The following is a 27,036-nucleotide window of genomic DNA, read 5'->3' on the forward strand; positions in this document are numbered from 1 at the left end:
AGAGCTGCATCAGCAGCTAGACATGGTGCACATCCAGAGCAAGCAGCAGGCCCAAGTCACTCAGCACCTACTTTCACCCGGCAGCAGTCATTTATGCACAGCTTGTTAGGAGCGCAGGGCCATAGGCTGATAAGAGAGGATCAAGTAGAAACCGTTGTTGGTTGGATGGCAGCTGAGGAATCCACCTCAATGAGCGCAGTATGCTCCCAGGACCTCTCCACCACATCGGGTCAGGCCACTGAAGAGCAGCACCCATCTGCTTCTTCACCGCCCACTAAATTGCCCAGACATTCAGAGGGCCAGGAGCCAACCTTAATCCTCTTCTCAGAATCTGTTGGCTTGGAATCTGTGTGCCAGCCAGACAGCATTCCTGCAGCTGAAGAAGAGGTAGTGTGCATAGATGCGCAACCAGCAACCACTGTGTCCGTCTGAGGAAGAAGAGGAGGGTGGGCCAGTGCCCACAGTGACCAGACCACAGTCTGCAGATGATGATGAAACTCAGCTGCCAGTTTCTGCTGACGAAAGTGTATTGGATGACGAGGTCCTTGACCCATCATGGCATGCTGAGGGGCAGCAAGCAAGTGGGGGTAGCTCAGAGGAAGAGCTTGCAGGTGTGGCGCAGCGCGGCCGTCCACGTGGGAGAGGAAGAGGGAAAAATTGGTTGTCGGCTCCCTCAACTTCAGCACCCGTTAGGAACAGGGCTCTTTTAAAGAACACAAGGGGTGCGCCCAAGAGTTGTGGTGCATGGGCCTTTTTTAACCAAGTTGCAGATGCTTTGTCGACAAACTGTGTGGAGAGGGAAGAACGTCAGCAAACTTAATACCACCAATATGTTGATGCATGTCAGGAAGAGGCACCCTGTGGAGTGGCAGCATCACACCCAAGATGATTCGCCACCTGCAGCTGGTTCCCCACCTTCCACCTCTTCAGCCACAGTGGCCACCTCTTACTCCAGCTCGCAAACAGCTGCTCCCGCTGTACTTCGTCAGCATCAGCATCCCAATCGCTGGCATCCTCACACTCCCAATCCAGTGTGCAGCCATCTGTCACACAGGTGTGGGAGAAAAGGCACCCATACTCGGCAAACCACCCACGAGCACAGGGCATGAATTCTCGCATTGCCAAACTGCTTGCAGTGGAAATGCTACCATTCTGGCTGGTGAGCAAGCCAGCCTTTATCGATATGTTGGGGTTTGCAATCCCACAATACAGCATTCCCAGCCACTTCTACTTCAGCAGGCAAGCCGTCCCCACCCTGCAACAGCATGTAGAGCGTAAAGTTAAGCATGCGCTACAAAATGCAGTTAGTAGCAAGGTCCACCTGACCACTGACGCGTGGACCAGTCAGCATGGCCAGGGATGCTACATTTCCATCACCGCCCATTGGGTAAATGTAGTTGAGTCTGGAACTGAAGTAGACAGTGCAAGTGTGCGGGTCCTGCCAACTCCACGGATTGCAGGCCTCTCCTCCGTACAAATAGACTCCTCCTCATACTCCTCATCAGACTCACCTGCATCCAGACGTACCACAACAACCGATTTCGGTACTGCATCGGCCAAACATCAACAGGCCGTGTTGAAATTGGTTTATCTGGGTGATGTTAGCCACACTGCAACCGAGCTGTGGAACACGCTCAAGGAGCAGAGCGACATGTGGCTTGCGCCCCTCCACCTCCAGCCAGGTATGGTGGTGTGTGACAACGGCCGAAACCTGGTCACGGCTCTGGGCCTAGGTGGTCTGACTCACATTCCATGCCTTGCCCATGTCCTAAACTTGGTGGTGCAGAGTTTCCTTAGGAACCATCCTGACCTTGAGGAGCTGCTGCTCAAAGTCAGATACGAGTGCTCTCATTTGCTGCATTCAAGCATAACTGCATCGCGCCTTTCAGCCATGCAGCGCAGATTGGGCGTGCCCAAGCACCGCATCATTGTTGACCTCCCCACCTGGTGGAAATCGACTTTGCATATGCTGCAGAGGTTGTGTGAGCAGCAACCTGCAATTATGGAGTTGAAGCTGAAGCAGGCGCAAAGTAGGCGACACACATCTCAGCCCTCCCACTTTTTCAACCACAGAGTGGGCATCCATGAAGGACATATGCACCATTTTGAAGTGCTTCGAGGACTCCACTCTGATGGTGAGCGCTGATGCTGCCTGACTCAGCCTGACTATTCCCCTTATATGCCTTATAGAATCATCACTTAAAGGACTAAGGGATGAGGTTTCTCTGGAGGAGGAGGAGTATGATGAGACACTTGCACCAACCAGGCAATCTTCATCGGCCCGGTTGGTACAAAGCTCTGTGGGTGCCTCACAAAGGTCCAGGCAGAACACAGCAAGCGAGGAGGATGAGGAGGACTATGAGGATGAGCCAGAGGAAGAAAGTACACAGCGCTCTACTAGTAGTCACCAGATAGAGCATTGATGGGGTGATGCAGAGCAGCCAGAGCACATTCCTCCAGCTGGTGACAGCGATGCATGGCCAGTTGGCAGCCTTCAGCACATGAGTTACTTCATGCTGCAGTGTCTGAGAAATGACCCACGCATGGCTCGTATTCTCCACACAAATGACTACAGGGTGGCCACCCTCTTAGATCCACGTTACCAGGACAGCCTTCAAAGCCTAATTACACTGTTGAACCGGGCGCGTAAAATGCAGGAGTACCAAGATGCCCTGGTTAATTCACTCATGTGCTCTTTTCCACCGCATAGCGGTGATGCGCGTGCACTAGCAGGCACCTCAGTGTGTCCTGGGCCCAGCGGAATCCGTTCAGAAGTCGGTAGCAGAAGCAGTACATCTGCTACTGACAGGTTCAGTATACCCAACCTGTTCCAACGGTTTCTGAACCCGCAAACAGTTCGTGCACCATCAGTACAGACAGTGCAACGCACTAGGAGGCAACGTTACTGTGACATAGTGGCACAATACCTCTCCACCCCTGTCAGTGTGCTTTAGGATGGATCTGCCCCCTTCAAGTTTTGGGTCTCCAAGTTGGATACATGGCCCAAGCTTAGCCAGTATGCCTTGGAGGTCCTGGCTTGTCCTGGTGCCAGTGTGATTTCTGAACATGTCTTTAGTGCAGCTGGCAATGTACTAACAAACCAACGTACCAGACTATCCGCTGCAAATGTGGACCGGCTTACATTCCTAAAAACGAACCAGGCCTGGATTTCTGGTGACTTTTGCTGCCCTGGGCCAGAGTAGACAGGTTACATGCATGGTTGGTAGCAGTATGCATGCTCTGTCATGTGCCTATGTTGCACACAGCGTCATCTGTTATGCCAGTGCTCTGGCCTCTACTACCAACATCTAGCTCCTGGTTCTGTGACTGACTCTTTCACCTCATACTGTTTTCCATGGGCTCTAGTACCGCCAGCTAGTGCCCATTTCCGTGACTGCTGATTTCACAGCATGCTGTGTTTCTGGACTCTAGTGAGGCCAGCTAGTGCCCACTTCCATGACTGCCACTTTCACAGCATGCTGTGTTTCTGGGCAACAGTAACGCCAGCTGTACCTCGTTAGACCAAAGTGGAAAAAAAGGACGACAGATGCCAAACACCTATAGGCAGAAGCACACTCCGGCTGTTTCCTGGCAGTGAAGTGCGGACACAGGTGCCTCCCCCGAAGGGTAAACCAAGTTCCAGCATCGCCAGCTGGTTCTTGGGTACCTCCTGCTCCAAACCGTGTTTCGACAACGCTCGCCGTTACACGGTTGTGTCCGCCGCACTATTCCACGCCCCCGCCGTATATCATTGCGGCTCAGTTTGCTGTTATCCATGGTGTTGGCAGTGTAGGAGCCTCCTACGTGAACTCCGGGACCTGGCGCTCAAGGCTGGTCTCGACAGTGCCAGTAGGCCCTCCTCCTCCCCTGCTGCGACTGCTGAGTAAAGAAGACTGTGTCCGGGTTGCGGGGGTAAATGTGGCTCTTGCACCTTCTGCCGAGAAGACATTACTCCGGTAGAAGACCCAAGACAGGAAGACAGATGAAGAAGACCCAAGACAGGAAGACAGATGCAGAAGACCCAAGACAGGAAGACAGATGCAGAAGACCCAAGACAAGAAGGCATATGGAGATGTCCCCGGACTCCTGTCATTTTGCTCTTGAACTTGCGTCTTTGTGGGGTTTTTTGGGGCTTCTCAGCAGTGCTTTTGGCTTATGTCACTACTACATTGTGGTGTCCGGACTACATTAATGTCAGCTGTTGCCCAGTACAGCCACTGGCACTTTTACCTTCTGCTGCTTATCTGGGTTCCAGTAACGTCAGCTGGTTCTCAATAAAGTTAATGGCTTAGGTCCCTCCTTTGTGGCATCCGAGTTCCAGTAACGTCTGCTGGTCCTTGGTAGTGCATTCTGGCACAGGTTACCTCCTGCTTAGTTCTCGGCCTCCGGTAACGTCAGCTGGTGCCCGTTAGTTCCATTGGCTCTTATGCTGATTTCTGCTGCCTATACGGGTTCCAGACTCACCAGCTGGTTCTCTCAAATTCCTGTGCCTACTGTTACTTCTGCGTATTTCCTCTGGGTTTGGGGCATTCTGCAACCAGCCAATAGCAGGATAACCATAGACAGAGGTTTAGGAAGCAGTAGAAGCAGATGTACATGAACCAAAAGCAGAATATCAATATGCAGAATTACTGAATAACAGTAATATAATCAGCAGAAGAAGCATGGTTTAAAGGGAGTATATCTGGTCCTCCACGTGGTGCTCCTTGAAACTCCCTGCAAAACAAGGTGAGCTGAACGTGGACACATGTCAGTCAAAGGGCATATTGACACCACCACCGGTAGTTTTAATTTAATAATGTAAAATCACTAACCCTAACCCTAACTATCCCTAACCCCTTACCCTAACCCTTACCTTACTAACCATAAACCCTAACCCTACCCCAACTAATCCTAACCTAAAGAAAAAACACAGCTGTTAAGAAGATGTTTTCCTGCTACAGCTTTCGCTCTGTGCATTTTTCTAGCAATTTTTTTGCTCCTCTGCCTCTGAAAACTCCTTCCCCATTATCCTGAGGTGTTTCCCCTCCATTTTATGCATTATATAGCATTGTAGTGGTCATTTTGTAATTCCGAGTTTTTTCTCCCATTGACTTGCATTGATATTGGAAATCGGAAATTCCGATATCCGATATTTTTTCAATATCGGAAATCGGACTTCCGATACGATATCGGGCAATATCGCTCATCCCTACTGATTATGTCTATGTAGGTGGGGGCAAAACAAGACCTGAGATTATAGGTCTTAATATTAGAGGATAGGACCATCATGATTGGGGTACACCTTGTTGAGGCTTGGTCAAAAGCAGTGTTTAACCCCTTTCCTACAATGGACGTAATATTCCGTCCATGTGACCTGGGACCTAAGTCCCATGGATGGAATATTACGTCATAGCGATCAGCCGTGCCCACGGGGTGAGCGCAGCTGATCGCGGCCTGGTGTCAGCTGATTATCACAGCTGACACCCGGCACAATGTGTCAGGGGCGGTCACGGACCGGCCCCGACACGTTAACCCCTTGCACACTGCGATCAAACACGATCGCGGTGTACTGGGGGTTAAAGGGAAGCATCGGCAGGGAGGGGGCTCCCTCCTTGCTTCCCTGAGCTCCTTACAGCAGTGCAATGTGCAGCACTGATGCAGGGGGCTCCATCCCTTCAGGTCCCCGAATCCAAGATGGCGACGGGGACCTTCAGAGGCCTGCAGGGAGCTGGCTTCCTCTGTGCCTGCAAAGCGCAGGCATGAGGAAGTCTGCGTACATGCCTGTGACAGATCACTGATCTGTCACAGTGACCTCAGCGATCTGTCACAGGACAGTGATGTCCCCCCTGGACAACCTAATAAAGTTAATAAAAATTGTAAAAATAATTTTAAAAAAATCGCTAAATAAATTTAAAAAAAAAATATTCCCTAATAAATTCATTTTTTGGAAATAAAAAAAAAAACAATAAAAGTGCACACATTTGGTATCGCCGCGTCCGTAACGACCCGCCTTATAAAACTGTCCCATTAGTTAAGCCCTTTAGCAAACCCCTTAAAAAATAAAAATAAAAAACAAAGCAAAAAATAATGATTTATTATCATACCGCCGAACAAAAAGGGCAACAACGCACGATCAAAAAGACACATATAAATATCCATGGTACCGCTGAAAACATCATTTTGTCCCGCAAAAAATGAGCCACCACACAGCATCATCAGAGAAAAAATAAAAAAGTTATAGCTTGCAGAATAAAGCGATGCAAAAATAATTATTTTTTTATAAAATTGTTTTCATTGCATAAAAGCGCTGAAACATAAAAAAAGACATAAATAAGGTATCACTGTAACCGTACTGACACGAATAATAAAACAGCTTTATCAATTTTACCGCATGCAGAACGATGTAAACGCACCCCCCAAAAGAAATTCAGGAAACGCTGGTTTTTGTTCATTCTGCATCACAAAAATCGGAATAAAAAGCGATCAAAAGATGTCACATGCCCGAAAATGATACCAATAAAAACGTCAACTCGTCCTGCAAAAAATAAGACCTCACATGACTCAGTGGGTCAAAATATGGAAAAATTATAGCTCTCTATGATCCAAAAACTATTTTTACAATAAAAAGCGTCTTTTAGCGTGTGGCAGCTGCCAAATATGAAAACCGCCATAAATAGGAAATCAACCCACCCCCTTTATAACCCCCTTAGTTAGGGAAAAATAATAAAATTAAAAAAAGTATTTATTTCCATGTTCCCATTAGGGTTAGGGTTAGTGCTAGGGCTAGGGCTAGGGTTAGGGCTAGGGTTAGGGTTAGGGCTGAGATTAGGGTTAGGGGTGTGTTGGGGTTAGGGTTGGAGATAGAAATGGGGGGTTTCCACTGTTTGGGCACATCAGGTGCTCTCCAAATGCAACATGGCATCTGATCTCAATTCCAACCAATTCTGTGTTGAAAAAGTCAAATGGTGCTCCTTCCCTTCCAAGCTCTGCCATGCGCCCAAACAGTGTTTTACCCCCACAAATGGGGTATCAGCCTACTCAGGACAAATTTGAATACAACTTTTGGGGTCCAATTTCTCCTGTTGCCCTTAGGAAAATAAAAAATTGGGGGCAAAAATATCATTTTTGTGGAAAAAAATATGATTTTTTTATTTTCACGCCCGGGCATTATAAACTTCTGTGAAGCACTTGGGGGGTTCAAAGTGCTCACCACACATCTAGATAAGTTCCATGGGGGTCTAGTTTCCAAAATGGGGTCACTTGTGGGGAGTTTGAATAGTTTAGGCACATCAGAGGCTCTCCAAACGCACATGACACCCGCAGACCATTCCATCAAAGTCTGCATTCCAAAACGTCACTCCTTCCCTTCCGAGCCCCGACGTGTGCCCATACAGTAATTTTCTCCCACATATGAGGTATCAGCGTACTCAGGACAAATTGGACAACAACTTTTGGGGTCCAATATCTACTGGTACCCATGGGAAAATAAAAAAATTGGGGATTAAATGATCATGTTTGTGGAAAAAATACAATTTTTTTTATGTTCACGCCCGGGCATTATAAACTTCTGTGAAGCCCTTGGGGGTTCAAAGTGCTCACCACACATCTAGATAAGTTCCTTAGGGGGTCTAGTTTCCAAAATGGTGTCATTTGTGGGGGGTTTCCACTGTTTAGGTACGTCAGGGGCTCTCCAAAGGCAACATGACACCCACAGACCATTCCATCAAAGTCTGCATTCCAAAACATCACTACTTCCCTTCCGAGCCCCGCCGTGTGCCCATACAGTAGTTTTCTCCATATATTAGGTATCAATGTACTCAGGACAAATTGGACAACAACTTTTGGGGTCCAATTTCTCCTGGTACCCTTGGCAAAATAAAAAAATTGGGGACTAAATGATCATGTTTGTGGAAAAAATACCATTTTTTTATTTTCACGCCCGGGCATATTAAACTGTGAAGCACTGGGGGGTTCAAAGTGCTCACCACACATCAAGATAAGTTCCTTAGGGGGTCTAGTTTCCAAAATGGTGTCATTTGTGGGGGTTTCTGCTGTTTTGGTACATCAGGGGCTTTCCAAACGCGACATGGTGTCCGATCTCAATTCCAGCCAAAAACGTCAAATGGCGCTGATTCCCTTTCGAGCTCTGCCATGCGCCCAAATAGTCGTTTACACCCACATATGGGGTATCAGCATACTCAGGACAAATTGCACAATAACTTTTAGGGTCCTGTTACCCTTCGAAAAATAAGAATTGAGGGTGAAAAGATCATTTTTGTGGAAAATATATGATTTTTTAATTGTACGGCTGTATGTTATAAACTTCTGTGAAGCCCTTTGGGGTTCAAAGTTCTCACCACACATCTAGATAAGTTCCTTGGGGGGTCTAGTTTCCAAAATGGTGTCATTTGTGGGGGGTTTCCACTGTTTTGATACATCAGGGTCTTTCCAAACGCGACATGGTGTTCGATCTCAATTCCAGCCAAAAACGTCAAATGGTGCTGCTTCCCTTCCGAGCTCTGCCATGCACCCAAATAGTCGTTTACACCTACATATGGGGTATCAGTGTACTCAGGACAATTTGCACAATAACTTTTAGGGTCCTGTTACCCTTGGAAAAATAAGAATTGAGGGTGAAAAGATCATTTTTGTGGAAAAAATATGAGTTTTTAATTGTACGGCTGTACGTTATAAACTTTTGTGAAGCCCTTGGGGGTTCAAAGTGCTCACCACACATCTAGATAAGTTCCTTGGAGGGTCTAGTTTCCAAAATGGGGTCACTTGTGGGGGGTTTCCACTGTTTAGGTACATCAGGGGCTCTCCAAACGTGACATGGCGTCCGATCTGAATTCCAGCCAATTTTGCATTGAAAAAGTCAAACGGCGCTCCTTCCCTTCTGAGCTTTGCCATGCACCAAAACAGTGGTTCCCCCCACATATGAGGTATCAGCATACTCAGGACAAATTGCACAATAACTTTTGCAGTCCAATTTCTCCTTTTACCCTTGGTAAAATAAAAAAAATTGAACCGGAAGTATTTTTTTTGGGAAAAAAAGTTAAATGTTCTATTTTTTTTAAATATTCAAAAAATTCCTGTGAAGCACCTGAAGGGTTAATAAACTTCTTGATTGTGGTTTTGAGCACCTTAAGGGGTGCAGTTGTTAGAATGGTGTCACTTTTGGGTATTTTCTATCATATAGACCCCTTAAAGTGGCTTCAAATGTGATGTGGTTCGTAAAAATAAAATGGTGTTGCAAAAATGAGAAATCGCTGGTCAACTTTTAACCCTTATAGCTTCCTAGCAAAAAAAAATTTTGGTTCCAAAATTGTGCTGATGTAAAGTAAATATGTGGGAAATGTTACTTATTAAGTTTTTTGTGTGCCGTATCTCTGTGATTTGGGAGCATAAAAATTCAAAGTTGGAAAATTGCGAAATTTTCAAAATTTTCGCCAAATTTCTGTTTTTTCACAAATAAACAAAAGTTATTTGAATGAAATTTTACCACTAACATGAAGTACAATATGTCATGAGAAAACAAGGTCAGAATCACCTAGATCCATAGAAGCGTTACAGAGTTATTACCTCATAAAGGGACAGTGGTCAGAATTGTAAAAATTGGCACGGGAGTTAACGTACAAACCACCCTTGGTAGTGAAGGGGTTAACAAGTACCCTTTATTATTTATATGTCCTATGATTTTTTATTTACTTTCACCAGTGTGTATGCTCATTTTGTTTTTATCTTAAGTTTTTAAGCTAATATACTGTATATAGATAGATAGATAGATATTTATGTAACAAAAAAATAGGATCACTTTAATGCTAATGCTAGTCTCCACTCTTTGGATCCAGCAACAATTCTCTACTATATACCTATTATCCAAATTCTCAAAATAACGACTGTCAATAGCTTCACAATTTGATTTCCCCCCTGCTGCCCTTTTCTATAACTCGAAAATGATTCTTCTTCTAGTCTTGGAGCTTCCGTTTAAATATATGAAAGCACTCATTGCTCCTAACTAAAGGGAATATCCCAGTATCATTAGCATTTTTCAATACAACGTACTTTATGAACCTTTAGAATAAAATTACAATTGTCATTAATCGGCCTTGGAACTTTTTAGATTATTATATTGAGAATTCCTAACTTGAAATTGTGTCCCTTAAAAAGATCAGTAAGATAAAAATTCAATTTAGTAAGTGTTTTTTTTTTATTCCAGACAGTAGAGGAGACTGTTCTAATTGGCAAGAGAGTATATTACAGTGTAATCGCTTGGGTCCTTGGATCATAAAAAGACATTTTGATGGAATCATCTGGACATCAGTGAGTGAGATGTGGTTTATTGTGCTCAGCCACCAGGTCGGAAATTAGCAAGACTGCTTTCCAAAGAATTTCGCTCAACCAGACTGATATGTATACTTTCACTATCAATAAGAATGTTGACAGTTATGGAATTTTCATTCTCTCCTGACTGTGTATAATTTGAGGAGAAAAGCGGAATGATCTCTATTAAAGATTTAATAAAAGAGCGGTCGGTAAAAGAGAGAAAAAAAATTGGTGTCTTTTATCTGAAAATTACAAATGAGAAAACGCACATGAGCAGCATACATAAGCAGTGTATGGGTGTAATTATTCCTGGTGCGGGGTTTTAAGCCTGCCTGAATATTTTCTGAAAGTAAATCATCATCCAGAACAGGAGCTGTCATATACGAAGCCTCCAGACTGGGGGCAGCTTCCATAACTTTTTTTTTTCTAGCTGTTTGTTCTTTTTCATTTTTTTTTTCTTTTTGACTAATCATTTTTTATATTAGTTCCAGCTTGCAAACATGTTCTAAACTGAGAAATTCAATTTTTAAAAAGAGATCATCTTTTTTTTTCTTGTTTCCGAAGACAAAACATGAAATCACATAAACAAAGGAAAGTGAGATTCCACGCAGGGAGCTTTATTTATTAGCTTCTTTGCATAATAATTGCTTGCTCAGCAGGGGATAAATTAGATATTTCCCATCAATTTGACAATCTGAGATTTTAATTTTTTAACTGTCGTTACCCTGGCAATTTTTATAGCTAAGCAGACTTTTGCCAATGCGGCAGATATTTATTTGTTAGCAAGACAAGACTCGCCATGGAGTATAAGTAGCGAGATGTATCAGAGCTCGCATACTACTGGATGTAATGGTTCTACTGGATGGTAGAAGGGTCTAAATGGTGAGAGATTGTAACAGGGATGATATTGATTAATGGGTGTTAGAAAAGCAAATGACAGGACAATTGCAATAATTGTCCACTCTCCCTGATAGGAATTGCCCAGGGAGGATGCATGTAATACAAGACACTTAAACAATCAATGTATCCTACAATTTATGGCAATTATCACAGCTAATTGCATTCTTCATAAACCTAATAAATCTATCACATAGTTTGTAAAGAGGCATTTTTATTGCTGCAGCATTCTTGAATTCAAAGAGGAATTTATCAAGATTGACATTTCATGCACCGATTTTAGACTTAAGGCCTGCTTGAGTGTAAGGGGCAATAAATGTATTAAAAGATTTAGAAAGTGAAATCTACACCAGTCATTAGCTGATGAATATTTAAGCTACAATGTTAGCAATTTTATGGAGTACATTAGAGAAAATTTAATTGGGAAAAAAAGCCAAAATTTGCACAAAGAGGACAAAAGGTCACAAAGTTTTGCAGACATACCACAGGCAACACATTTGACGTGATGATGGCGAAAAAATGGTGGAGAAGGGATAATACATTTCCAGTAAAGGTATATAATTGTTTAATTTTTTATCACTTTTTATGAAAAGATATCTACCACATCGATGGGGGAGGAGCAGTGTTTAGAGTTTGGAATTTTCCATCCCAATTTAAATGTAAGTAAAGTGATTGAACACTTAATGGACTTTTTTTTACTTAATTTATTTTAGGCGATAAATAGTTTTTGCAACTTTGGTGAAAATTGTGCACAGTTTGGCTTTCATATGCTCTTTATTTATTTTGTGTTTTTGACTGCAGATTTAGATTAAGGGGGAGCTCACATCAGCCTTTAAACTCTGCGAATGCTATGTGAGAGAAACTTGTGTTGCATTCCCTACAATGTTAGTCAATGCTCATCTGTGGGCTTTTCCTCACCTGGAATTAGGGTAAGGCTGGAGTCAGACACAACGTATAAAATGCGGTCTGTATTTTACGGTCATAATACGCAGAAATGTTCCCTGAACAGTGATCCGTATGTCATCCATTGGCAAGGCATGGCTGCGTTTTTTGCGCATGTAAACATCTATATTGCATCCGTATGCCGAGATTTTCGCACCAGCTTACAAAATGGGCATTTAATGGATCCCAATGACAGGTTAAAACACAAACGAAAGAATAGATATAGACACATAGAATACATACATATATATATCATTGAGACACACATATATATATATTTATATTTTATAGTGTTCTACATAGCATAATAGCCGCTAAATCAATTGTCGGCTTCTGTAAAATCATTACAAAACCCGACATAAAATGACACATGGTTTACATACAGTAAACCATTTCATTTCATTTATTTTTTTGTATGTCTTTGACTAATAATTAGATTAGGATATGTGTGTAACATTTTGGACATGTAGGTGTTAAATTAACGGGAAAAATCGTTGAAAAAAATTGCGTGGGCTCCCGCAGTAATTTCACTGCCAGAGAGGGAAAGCCAGTGAGTGAGGGCAGGTATTAATAGCCTAGAGAGGGACCACTGGTTTGGCCCCCCTGGCTAAAAAAATCTGCCCCCAGCCACCCCAGAAAAGGCACATCTATAAGATGTGCTTTTTCTGGCACTTATTCCTATTGCCTTTAGCGGTGGCCCATGGGTTAATAATAATGGGTTAATGTAACCTTGCTATTGAAAGGTGACATTAAGCCAGGTTAATAATGGAGAGGTGTTAATAAGACACCTATTCATTATTAATCCTATAGTAGTAAAGGGTTAAAAAAGACACACACACATTAAATAAAAATTCTTTTAATTAATCACACAAAGTTTTTGACAAAATTTATTCTGTTAATCCAAAAGAATCCCTTGTTGTCTTGCAAAAAGCAAAAAATAAAAAACAGCAATATCCATACCTCTCTGCCATTCAGTGAGGTCCCCCGCTGAAATCCATCATAATTAACTAGTTTACAACAGGGACCGGTGCTAATGCTACTGGCCCCGCTGTAAACCACTGCAGAATGAATGAATTCATCTCTGCGCAGGTGCCCCGGCTGACCAGAGATGGACTAATATATGTGGGAAAGTTTCTGAACTTTTTCCCGTGCTGTCAGTTCACCTCTGGTCAGCTGGGGACTCCGCGCAGCCTCAGTGACGTCAGCGGTAGTCAGTGAGGCTGCACGGAGTGCCCACCTGACCTGAGGTGAACTCAGGAGCGTGAGAAAAAGTTCCGAAACTTTCCCTCACTTATTAGTTTATCTCCGGTCAGAAAAAATCGGCTAATGAGAGCTGCCCCATAGATTAACATTGGTCCGAGTTCTATGCAATTTTTCCTCGCATAGCACTCATCCGTATTTCTCGCTTGTGTGATGCCGGCCTAAGGAAAAATTGCAGAATGCTGCATATGGCCTCATGAAGTGGCCGATGCTTTACTAATGAATGTCAATGGGTGTGAGAAAAAAAAATTGTACAGCACACGGACCACACTGAATGTCAGCTATAAACTCTGGTGAGCTTTCTCGCATCAGCATTAGACACTGCAGGAGAGTTCTCAGTGCTCCTGTGTCAGTGTGTTCTGGCTGGCTTGCTGAGCGGTCGCATCTTGCCACCGCTCAACAAACGGCTTGGATGTAGCAGAGCTGGATTTCGTCATGGGACAGCATCACATATGGATTATCAGTGGACAGATGAGGAATATGGTGGCTTATTACTTTTTATTTTACGGTAATACATGGGTAAAAGAGGATGGGTAGTGTTTATTTCAAATAAAGGAGTCTATGTCTTTCAATTTAAACAACTTTTTTCCTTTAATATTTGGCTGTGTGATTTTTACAATTTGACAGCTAATACCTTCACTGGCTCCCCATTGCCTAGAGACTCCAGTTCAAAACCCTAACCTATATATATATATATACAGTGGGATAAAAAAGTATTTAGTCAGTCAGCAATAGTGCAAGTTCCACCACTTAAAAAGATGAGAGGCGTCTGTAATTTACATCATAGGTAGACCTCAACTATGGGAGACAAACTGAGAAAAAAAAATCCAGAAAATCACATTGTCTGTTTTTTTTTCATTTTATTTGCATATTATGGTGGAAAATAAGTATTTGGTCAGAAACAAGCAATCAAGATTTCTGGCTCTCACAGACCTGTAACTTCTTCTTTAAGAGTCTCCTCTTTCCTCCACTCATTACCTGTAGTAATGGCACCTGTTTAAACTTGTTTTCAGTATAAAAAGACACCTGTGCACAACCTCAAACAGTCTGACTCCAAACTCCACTATGGTGAAGACCAAAGAGCTGTCAAAGGACACCAGAAACAAAATTGTAGCCCTGCACCAGGCTGGGAAGACTGAATCTGCAATAGCCAACCAGCTTGGAGTGAAGAAATCAACTGTGGGAGCAATAATTAGAAAATGGAAGACATACAAGACCACTGATAATCTCCCTCGATCTGGTGCTCCACGCAAAATCCCACCCCGTGGGGTCAGAATGATCAAAAGAACGGTGAGCAAAAATCCCAGAACCACGTGGGGGTCCTAGTGAATGAACTGCAGAGAGCTGGGACCAATGTAACAAGGCCTACCATAAGTAACACACTACGCCACCATGGACTCAGATCCTGCAGTGCCAGACGTGTCCCACTGCTTAAGCCTGTACATGTCCGGGCCCGTCTGAAGTTTGCTAGAGAGCATTTGGATGATCCAGAGGAGCTTTGGGAGAATGTCCTATGGTCTGATGAAACCAAACTGGAACTGTTTGGTAGAAACACAACTTGTCGTGTTTGGAGGAAAAAGTATACTGAGTTGCATCCATCAAACACCATACCTACTGTAAAGCATGGTGGTGGAAACATCATGCTTTGGGGCTGTTTCTCTGCAAAGGGGCCAGGACGACTGATCCGGGTACATGAAAGAATGAATGGGGCCATGTATCGTGAGATTTTGAGTGCAAACCTCCTTCCATCAGCAAGGGCATTGAATATGAAACGTGGCTGGGTCTTTCAACATGACAATGATCCAAAGCACACTGCCAGGGCAACGAAGGAGTGGCTTTGTAAGAAGCATTTCAAGGTCCTGGAGTGGCCTAGCCAGTCTCTAGATCTCAACCCTATAGAAAACCTTTGAAGGGAGTTGAAAGTCCGTGTTGCCAAGCGAAAAGCCAAAAACATCACTGCTCTAGAGGAGATCTGCATGGAGGAATGGGCCAACATACCAACAACAGTGTGTGGCAACCTTGTGAAGACTTACAGAAAACGTTTGACCTCTGTCATTGCCAACAAAGGATATATCACAAAGTATTGAGATGAAATTTTGTTTCTGACCAAATACTTATTTTCCACCATAATATGCAAATAAAATGAAAAAAAAACAGACAATGTGATTTTCTGGATTTTTTTTTCTCAGTTTGTCTCCCATAGTTGAGGTCTACCTATGATGTAAATTACAGACGCCTCTCATCTTTTTAAGTGGTGGAACTTGCACTATTGCTGACTGACTAAATACTTTTTTGCCCCACTATATATATATATATATATATATATACATATGCAAAGCTATTCAAAATCTGTTTCCTCCATACATCGGTGACCTAGTCTCTCCAGTACTTATACTGATGGGCAAAATGATAACATTGCTTTGAACTTTGGACTTTCAGGCTCCATATCTCCATATCTCAACATCCACTGCTCCTTCAAACATTAGAATACGATCATTTTATAGACAATCATCTCATACATGATTTTGACTTGCAACTAGAGTTGAGCGACTTTGGTCGGATCGGGTTTCATGAAACAAAATTTGAGTCGGATGAAACTGGTCCGACTAGGGCAAAAAAGTCAGAGTTTCGTCCGAAATCCGACCCCAATGCAAGTCAATGGGAAATAAAAGTCGGCATTGAGAGGAGTCATCCGCTCAATGCAGACTTTTATTTCCCATTGACTTGCATTGGGGTCGGGTTTCGGACGAAACTCTGACTTTTTTGCCCTAGTCGGACCAGTTTCATCCGACTCAAATTTTGTTTCATGAAACCCGATCCGACCAAAGTCGCTCAACTCTACTTGCAACTATTTTGCAGATGATTATAGTTATGCAGATTCATGTCATGTCTCTACATTGTTACTGTTTAGCTCCTGGTGGTTAAAAAACCTTTTCTTCCTGAACACTACAAGTAACAACCTGATCTCACATTCCCTAATATCTCAGTGTGTTATTAGGTTGATTCCCAAGTGAAAGGTCAAATTGAAGAGCATCCATGAGGGAGATTTCCCAAGAAAAGAGAAACAGCATCCTTCAGCTCAGGTATAGTGGTCTCTCTGCCAAGAAAATTGCTACACTGCGTAATGTGAGTTCCATGACAGTTGGAAGAATACAAAATGATATCCAGCAAAAAATTGGAGTCAACAATTTGGCTCATCACAAGGTCTATCAGTTCTGACACAGCAGTGGAGGTGGCTAGTAAACTTCATAATAGTGAAATCACAGAGGTCTAAGCAAGCACCGTGTGACACATGTGACCCGTAAAAAGGTGAAAAATCTTTGATTTCAATATCGTCAACATCAAACAACTCCAGTTTGCAAAAAAGTCAATAGATTATGCTCTTATTGGTGCAGATATGTCTGAAAAAACAAAAGGAAAAAGTGTTTAACAGATCGAGAAATTGAAGGAACTGTCAGGTTCTGTGGAGAAAGCCTGATGATATGGGGTTGTTTCACAGCCAAAGGCGCAGGATACTTGACCAGGATCGATGGTGGCCTCAATGCTGAGCTATTTGTGAGTATCCTACAAGGTCAGTTACTTGGTTCACTCGAGTACTATGGGTATGAAAAGAACAACATTATGTTCCAGCAAGACAGCAACCCAAAGTATTTGTCGAAATTGGCAAAGAAATGATTCAATGACAGTAAAGTAGAGATGCTGACTTGGCCCCCACAGTCCTCAGACCTCAACCCAGTTGGACACTTGTGTATGTTTGAAGAAAAAGCTGCATAAATATTCAAGTGAGTCAACCTGTATGCACCAACTCTGGGAACATGTAAAAGAGACCTCGTAAGAGATTTCAGTAGCGACATGCTTGACTCTGACCACAAGCATGCCCAGAAGGATTCAGGCAATGTTGAAAGCCAAATGTGGATTTGCTAAATACAGTACTAACAAGATAATAAAAATAAAAATTTAGATTTTTAGGAGCAAAACAGTAATAATGCAGTGACATGACAAGAATCTGCATAACAAATCATATGCAAAATAGTTGCATGTCATATTTTTGCATGAGATAGCCAAAATGTTTTTCTACAAAATGATGGTAGTCTCACGGTTGAAGCAGTGGTGGATGAAGAGATATGGAGCCTGAAAGTCAAAAGTTCCAAACATTGTTACCATTTTGCTCATCAGTGTACCTGCACGCAACCTCTAATCCTCACAAGATCTCCTTCTCTACCTCCTTCTTATCTCCTCTTATCACAATCATATACAAAAATTTTTCCATGTATCCGAGCTACTCTGGAACTCTGTACCCCAATATATCAAACCTTATAAAAATACACACCAATGAATAAAACTAGTTTAGAATAAAATATATAATAATAACAACTAATATTCAATGATGTGACAAGTTGAATGGCAAAACATTCCAGTAAAGTGTACCAAAAGAAAAGAACCCTGGACATGAACTAAAATTAATACATCATAAAAACAGCCAATGTAAGGAGAAGATAAAATACCTTTATTATTAATGGTAAGCAGTATTCTACATAGAGATGTGCATGTGTACACACAAAATAAAGCAATAAAATATTAAAATATATAAAATCCCCAGTGTACAAAAATACATATATTAACAGTTGTTCTTAAGAATAAAGCAGCACAGACCAATGGGGCTTTTTTTTTAATTGATAATCATGCAAAGTGACCAGTGCTAAAGTGCTTAAATAAGATGACCAACCAGTCATATTACATACCAATACATATATATAGAGAAAAGGGGGTAATATTAAATCACAGAAGATAAATAAATCAAATTAATTAATCATAAAGTGCAATGGTGCTATTGTGCAAAAATGACAAAGTATTTATAAGGGATAAGCCCTGCACAGGGACGTGCTGCAATATAATGAAGGTAATGTAATAATAAGTACCTGGGAGAAATGTGGAGCGTGCACAGCACACCCCGACGCGCGTTTCGGTATAAGCCCCATTTGGTCTGTGCTGCTTTATTCTTCAGAACAACTGTTAATATATGTATTTTTGTACACTGGGGATTTTATGTATTTTAATATTTTATTGCTTTATTTTGTGTGTGCACATGCACGTATCTATGTAGAATGCTGCTTTCTAACAGGGCCGGCGTCAGCACCCGGCGTACCCGGGCAAGTACCGGGACCCTGGTGAGCCGGGGGGTCCCACTCGGCACCTGAACAAGTTTTTTTATTTATAAGTCCGGGGTCAGTCCCCCGCCCTCTGCCCTCCGCAAAACACCATACTCACCACTATCTTTTTTCCTGTCAGAGCGCGCGGTCCACATGTTACCGCTCATTAAGGTAATGAATATGGATGCCACTCCACTCCCAAAGGCGTGGCGCCCATATTCCTGACCTTAATGAGCGGTTCCATGTGACCGCGCACTCTCACAGGAAAAAAGATAGTGGTGAGTATGATGTTTTGCCCGGGGGCGGGGGGACCGACCCTGGACTTATAAATAAAAAAAAACTCGTTCAGGTGGACTCAGGTGAGCATCGTGGAGAATGAGCCAGGGGGAGAATGAGCAGGGGGGAATGATCCCAGTCCCTGGGGGAGATGACAGTGAGCCGGAGGGGAAATGAGCCCAGCAGGGGAGGTGAGAGTGAGCTGGGGGAAATGAGCCCAGCCCCGGGGGGAGATGAGAGTGAGCCAGGGGGGAAATGAGCCCAGCGGGGGAGATGAGAGTGAGCCAGGGGGGAAATGAGCCTTGCGTGGATGAGAATGAGCCCAGTGGAGATGAGAATGAGGGAGATGAGCCCATTATTCTCTATGGGGCATTATATGGGGCCCATTCTATATGTATGGAGCAATATATGGGGCCCATTATCCTGTTTGGAGAATTATATGGGGCCCATTATCCTGTTTAGAGCATTATATGGGCCCATTATCCTGTTTGGAGCATTATATGGGGCCCATTATCCTGTTAAGAGGGTAATATGGGGCCCATTATCCAGTATGGAACATTATATGGGGCCCATTATCCTGTTTGGAGGATTACATGGTTTCCATTATTCTGTATGGAGCATTATATGGGACCCATTACCCTGTATAGAGCATTATATGGGGCCCATTATCCAGTATGGAACATTATATGGGGCCCATTATCCTGTTTGGAGCATTACATGGTTTCCATTATTCTGTATGGAGCATTATATGAGGCCCATTTTCTGTATGGAGTTCTGTATGGAGCATTGTATGGGGCCCATTATTCTGTTTAGAGCATTATATGATGCCCATTATTATGCAAGGAGCATTATATGAGGACCCTTTTTCTGTATGAAGCAATATATGGGGCCCATTATTCTGTATGAAGCAATATATGGAGCTCATTTTACTGTATGAAGCAATATATGGGGCTCATTATATTGAACGGAGCAATATATGGGGCTCATTATTCTGTATGAAGCAATATTTGGGGCTCATTATTCTTTATGGAGCATTATATGAGGCTCATTATTCTGTATGAAGCAATATGTGGTGCCCAATAAACTGTATGGAAGACTATGTGATGCCCAGAATACTGTATGGAGTTCTATACTGTCCGGTCTTAAATGAAAACTTTTGAATCCCCACTAGGGCACGCACTGTGTTCTGCAAGATTTGCGGGTTTCTGAGCTATTGTAGAATATACAATAGAGATCACTCATGTAATGTAGTGATATCTTTGGCATTGTACTATGCCTATATTTCTTTGCCATATCTGTGCATCATGAATTGTGGTATGTGTTAAAGGGGCCCACTGAGACACTTTCGCCAGGGGCTCACAAAAACCTGGAGCCGGCCCTGCTTTCTAAGCTGCTGGAAAAAGCACCAAATGAACATTAAAAAGAATTGACATATGCATTGCAATTAGAGGTGAGTGAATACATTTAAGTGGAACTGAATGCCGCTTGAAATTTACAAAAAATATAGCTTTTTTTTTTGTAATTCACTTTTGGGCAGTGGGATAATCACTCAAACAGTCAAGTTTGAAGTTAGCTTGATCTATTCTTTTCTAACTATGTAAAAATGATGTGCTGCTCAAATGTTCAGTCATTTGGGCTCCTATTAATTGCTTTATGTTTGCAAAGCTGTGCAGTGGTTTAAGTTGACCTGACCATTCTTCAGGGGGTTTGTGCTTTGAAGCTGCTCTCTGTTTTGCTTTGATGCTGCTTTCTATTTTATTTAACATACAAGTAAAAATAAATTCCCTGAAAAAAATTTGGAAAGATAACAAAAAGGACACTTCAGTAAAAACACCAATGGCATTTGTCTAAAGTGTGATGGGTTTATGATTTGATGTTTATCTCTCAATGGGAGAGCGATATGCTGGAAGGTTGCCAGATTTTGGTCTAAGGCCTACTCGAGTAGCGGAGAACAAACACACACAGAGACAGGGTATGTATCTGCAGGATGTTCCCCATTTCCTGATTTAATTAGGTAGCTTATATGCTCATTTGAGTAGGCGGTAACATTACATCATCACATTTCATTGGACAATTGATCATTCAACAGTAAGCATAAATGGTTTCAACCAATCATATTCATATTCGTTAACCAATCAGATTGTACTCGGCTGTTAATTATTAGTATTTGTGCAGACGTGCTGAAAGCTTTAATAGGTCTTGTGTAAATTACACAAGACCCCAATATCATTCTCATTAATCTATCCTCATGACAGTTATAGCTCCATTAGCCTCATTAACCTGCCTTACTAAGTATTCATAGCCCCAGTATCTACCTAACATGTGGACGTGTAGTTTCAATGTCCAACTGGGTGCAGTAAGCAGTTTATCCATCATGTACAATTTCTTATGAAGAATAAGGTTATAGGTAATCATCATCGTGAGACAGCATTTTCATATACAGAGTATGCATGTAAGACCCCAGAAATACATTGATATTAAAAGGACATATAGAATTCCCTGTCAGTCCCCCCTTTTGAGAACAGATATGACTCTACCATTCACATATAGGTACATTCAAAGGCCTAATGCCAGTGTCGGACTTCCTAACCCTTCTTCTGCCGAATTCCCCATAGGGAAAGGGAGATCATATCTAATTCTCAACCTCAAACCATTTGCTCATAATCATCATTATAAGGTTTCAATGTAATGTACATAGTTTTAGTAATAGACGCATCAATCAATCTTTGAAGTAGTCCTCTGATACATGGTATGCAGCAGCATCCACAGGTCACAAGTACTGCTGCTACTACTGCCAGAGAGATGAGGAGGCTGGATACAAGATGACTCCATCTACCGAACCAGGATTCCAACCAGTCCATGAAGGGATTGTTGATACCCGAATTTTCTGCCAATTCTTCGGACAGGGATGTAAGACCCTCCAACGCCTTGGTGATACTCCCATCTGGAGTTGGGCCTAATTGTTCAGCTATCCCTTTTACTGCATCCCTTGTGTAATTTATAAACCTTTGCTGATTATAATAAATATAATTTATCCAATCCACATTTTTATTACTTGTCACCCACCAAAAGAAAATTGATTCAAAACCTGCTGCTATCTGGTTCCTGGCCTTGTACTCATCAGGTACCCCTCTGGGTACCCCTATATTGTCTATATAAACTCTAGGATCAAAGGACCCAGCAGGTACTGATCTTCTATTTCTGTGCAGGGTTTCAACATTCATTCCACCTCCTTTAATCTCTTCTGATGAAATTATTTTAAATGGCATGAGCACTTGAACTAGAGCACAGCTGCCAACCCAACTTGGTGGCAACCTAGGCCTTAATTTCATATCTCCACATAACCACCATATGTCACTCCTTGCTATAGTTTGGTTTTGAAACCAACTGGCTTTAAAGCCTCCTGTATCTGTATTTATTGGGATGGTGATGTGACAAAACTCTGAAGTTAGATTTCCTACCCATCTTCCTGGTCCTGTTCTCAGGAAGCAAGTGTAGTCACCTGGATATGCATAAACTCTAGGTGGTACCTGATCAATTTTTGCTATTGGATACCGGACTGATAGAGATTGACATAAAACATTATCACTAGGGTCATATGTGGCATTATACAAAGCTAGAATACACTGTAAGTCTACTTGATCCTGTTCTGAATATCTGAGGGGAATAGTCCCTAAATGGGGCCTAGCGGTTGCACATGCAATACAATCAGTTTTGTTATTTTGCTCTGTAGTATACTTCATCCATAGCAACCATTCATTCCTCTCTGCATAGCCTGTTTCTACGGCTAACTTCTCCTCATAGCCTAATTCCCCAATTCCATCAACATCCAACATTTCTCCTGACCTTTGGGGTTTATCCTCCTCTTGTTCCTTGTCCTGTGCAGGAACAGCTTTTAACCAACATGTTCCCTGCTGAACCTGTCTACCTGGGGTATACAGTCCCAATACATAGAGACCTTCATCTCCAAGAGAGGGTTCATCCAGTGTTATAAGGAGAGGATTACAAGAGAATCTCCAGTCCAAAACCTCTGGATCACAACCCCATTTTGGAATGGGTACAGCAATATTCATCCTCTTGAGGAGAGGCTTTCCTGATGAACTAACACGAGTCATGGCTTCCTCTGGCTTATACCCCCATGAAGTTCCCGTGTTCCAAGCTACATCTGACCAAGAATTACAGTTCTCATTTCCAGGTCTAGTTACACAGATATATACCACCGCCCCTTCAACTCCTGTTAGATATTTATAATTTGGGTTGCTACTCTTCTTCCCAAATTTAAGATTCCATTGACACTTCACTATCTGACACAAGTCCACCCTAAATGTAGCTGTTGCTGCCTTGGTGTCAAACCACAAGGTTACTGATGTGCTATTCTGAAGTGTCTCGTCCATTTGTCCTTCTTGCAGTAAAGCTGCCAACATCATCAGGGACAGGACCCTCATTCTTCCGCTCCAGGACCTCATAGTAGCTTGTATGGTCCGGTCTTCCGTTTAACTCTACGGATGTGGCTTAGCGGGGACCATCAACCAGTGGCTCCAGTGGTCTTCGTGTCTTTTGGTCAGCAACCAATGTCTGGATTAACTAAAATAGAATCAAAAACTTATTTATACACAAATGGGAGTCCCTTTTGGACTCCGGACCTGCTGCAGGGGTTGTCAAATAGTCACAACTAGAGTTGAGCGACTTTTGCTTTTTTAGGGTCGCGTTTCGTTTCGTGAAACCCGACTTTTCCAAAAGTCGGGTCGAGCAAGATCGTCCGATTATAGGGAAAAGTCGGGGTCGTCCCGAAACACGAAACCCAATGTAAGTCAATGGGGAATAAAAGTCGGCAGTGAGAGGAGGACAGGAAACACACCTACAGTGCCCATTTGAATGCCAAAAGCATCAATTCTTCTTACTTAAGCTTGTCAACCTTAATTAACTTCATAATACAAGTTACGCACTGAAAAATGGGGGTTATTTGGCTAAATTTGTGGGGGGGGAGGGCTGGCTGCAGGTTTTCATGTGCCCTGGGCGAAAGAGCGCCCCTTTAACACATACCACAACTCATCATGCTCCGATACGGCAGAGAAATAGCGGTATAGTACAATGAAAAATACCTCACTTTTTACATCTCATGACGAGGCCCATCTATTTCTCCATACAAAATCATTGGTCCCATATAATGTTTGAAACAGTATATGATGAGCTCCACATAATGCTACAGTATATGTTGGTCCCCATGGATGAAGCTCCACTGTCTTATGGGCCCAAATAATGCTCCAAACATAATGGGCCCCATTTCTAATGCTCTAGTGTATAATGGGCCCTGTAAATGCTGCTCCAGTGTCTGATGTCCACCTTTGGAATGTTCCAGTGTATGGTGGGCCCCATCTTTCATTCTCCAGAGTATAGTGCTCCCCAAAAATTGCTGTCCCAACATAGAAAACAATCAAATAAGTCTCCTCGCTAGGGAATCCCTGTACTTGTCTGGACAGGTGCTGTAGCTTGCTTAACAGCTCGCCAGCCGTTCTCACGCCCAGTATGGATTGCACGTGATTGCACAAAGGTTAGAAAGGGTTCCGTATCCCTGGATAACATGTATGGATAGCGTACACATTCAAAATATATGTCTATACAGCATGAGGCAGGCTCAGACGGTGTTAGGCCCAGTATGGATTGCACGTCATTGCACAAAGGTTAGAAGGGGTACCGTATCCCCGGATAACATGTATGGATAGCGTACACATTCAAAATATATGTCTATACAGCATGAGGCAGGCTCAGACGGTGTTAGGCCCAGTATGGATTGCACGTCATTGCACAAAGGTTAGAAAGGGTACCGTATCCCCAGATAACATGTATGGATAGCGTACACATTCAAAATATATGTCTATACAGCATGAGGCAGGCTCAGACGGTGTTAGGCCCAGTATGGATTGCACGTCATTGCACAAAGGTTAGAAAGGGTACCGTATCCCTGGATAACATGTATGGATAGCGTACACATTCAAAATATATGTCTATACAGCATGAGGCAGGCTCAGACGGTGTTAGGCCCAGTATGGATTGCACGTCATTGCACAAAGGTTAGAAGGGGTACCGTATCCCCGGATAACATGTATGGGTAGCGTACACATTCAAAATATATGTCTATACAGCATGAGGCAGGCTCAGACGGTGTTAGGCCCAGTATGGATGGCACGTCATTGCACAAAGGTTAGAAAGGGTACCTTATCCCTGGATAACATGTATGGATAGCGTACACATTCAAAATATATGTCTATACAGCATGAGGCAGGCTCAGACGGTGTTAGGCCCAGTATGGATTGCACGTCATTGCACAAAGGTTAGAAAGGGTACCGTATCCCCGGATAACATGTATGGATAGCGTACACATTCAAAATATATGTCTATACAGCATGAGGCAGGCTCAGACGGTGTTAGGCCCAGTATGGATTGCACATCATTGCACAAAGGTTAGAAGGGGTACCGTATCCCCGGATAACATGTATGGATAGCGTACACATTCAAAATATATGTCTATACAGCATGAGGCAGGCTCAGACGGTGTTAGGCCCAGTATGGATTGCACGTCATTGCACAAAGGTTAGAAGGGGTACCGTATCCCCGGATAACATGTATGGATAGCGTACACATTCAAAATATATGTCTATACAGCATGAGGCAGGCTCAGACGGTGTTAGGCCCAGTATGGATTGCACGTCATTGCACAAAGGTTAGAAAGGGGTACCGTATCCCCGGATAACATGTATGGATAGCGTACACATTCAAAATATATGTCTATACAGCATGAGGCAGGCTCAGACGGTGTTAGGCCCAGTATGGATTGCACGTCATTGCACAAAGGTTAGAAAGGGTACCGTATCCCTGGATAACATGTATGGATAGCGTACACATTCAAAATATATGTCTATACAGCATGAGGCAGGCTCAGACGGTGTTAGGCCCAGTATGGATTGCACGTCATTGCACAAAGGTTAGAAAGGGTACCGTATCCCCGGATAACATGTATGGATAGCGTACACATTCAAAATATATGTCTATACAGCATGAGGCAGGCTCAGACGGTGTTAGGCCAAGTATGGATTGCACGTCATTGCACAAAGGTTAGAAAGGGTACCGTATCCCCGGATAACATGTATGGATAGCGTACACATTCAAAATATATGTCTATACAGCATGAGGCAGGCTCAGACGGTGTTAGGCCCAGTATGGATTGCACGTCATTGCACAAAGGTTAGAAGGGGTACCGTATCCCCGGATAACATGTATGGATAGCGTACACATTCAAAATATATGTCTATACAGCATGAGGCAGGCTCAGACGGTGTTAGGCCCAGTATGGATTGCACGTCATTGCACAAAGGTTAGAAAGGGTACCGTATCCCTGGATAACATGTATGGATAGCGTACACATTCAAAATATATGTCTATACAGCATGAGGCAGGCTCAGACGGTGTTAGGCCCAGTATGGATTGCACGTCATTGCACAAAGGTTAGAAGGGGTACCGTATCCCCGGATAACATGTATGGATAGCGTACACATTCAAAATATATGTCTATACATCAGGAGGCAGGCTCAGACGGTGTCAGGCACAGTATGGATTTGACGGCCCAGATTACACAGCGGAGGAGCAGGGAGAGGTAAAGATTGCAAATGCTGGGGCCCTGGCCAAGCAAGGGGGGCACACTCGTGGGCGTCGGTACTGGCACTGGGCCCCTCATAGTACAGCGGTGTGTCTGACGGCGGGTGTGCACCACCACCGTCAGAGACACTTGATTGCACTATGAGGGACCCTGTACCAGTGCCCGCGCCCAAGAGTCGGCCTACCCACCTGTCCAGGGCAACGGCACTCGCACGGTGTCGTGCGCTAGGTGGTGACCCCGGCCATGGGGGGGAGGCAGCACAGTTAGGGAGTTTTAGAAAGTGGCATATGTTGATGTTGGACATTCAACTGATGCAAAAGGCGAAATAGGTGAAGTACCAGGAAGAGGTGGACCAAAGCAAGCCATTTTTCTGTCACCCTATGTGTCATCAGGGGAAGGTGGGACAAAATCCTTGGAAACCCATGCGTGGTTCATTTTAATGAAGGTTAGATCATCCACATTTTGGGTAGACAGACGGGTCCTTTTTTCTGTCAGGATTGATCCAGCTGCACTGAAGACTCTTTCCGATAGCACACTTGCAGCTGGGCA

This window comes from Dendrobates tinctorius, unplaced genomic scaffold (genome assembly GCF_039654945.1).
Source record: "Dendrobates tinctorius isolate UK_male_01 unplaced genomic scaffold, ASM3965494v1 ptg000133l, whole genome shotgun sequence".
Taxonomy (NCBI): domain Eukaryota; kingdom Metazoa; phylum Chordata; class Amphibia; order Anura; family Dendrobatidae; genus Dendrobates; species Dendrobates tinctorius.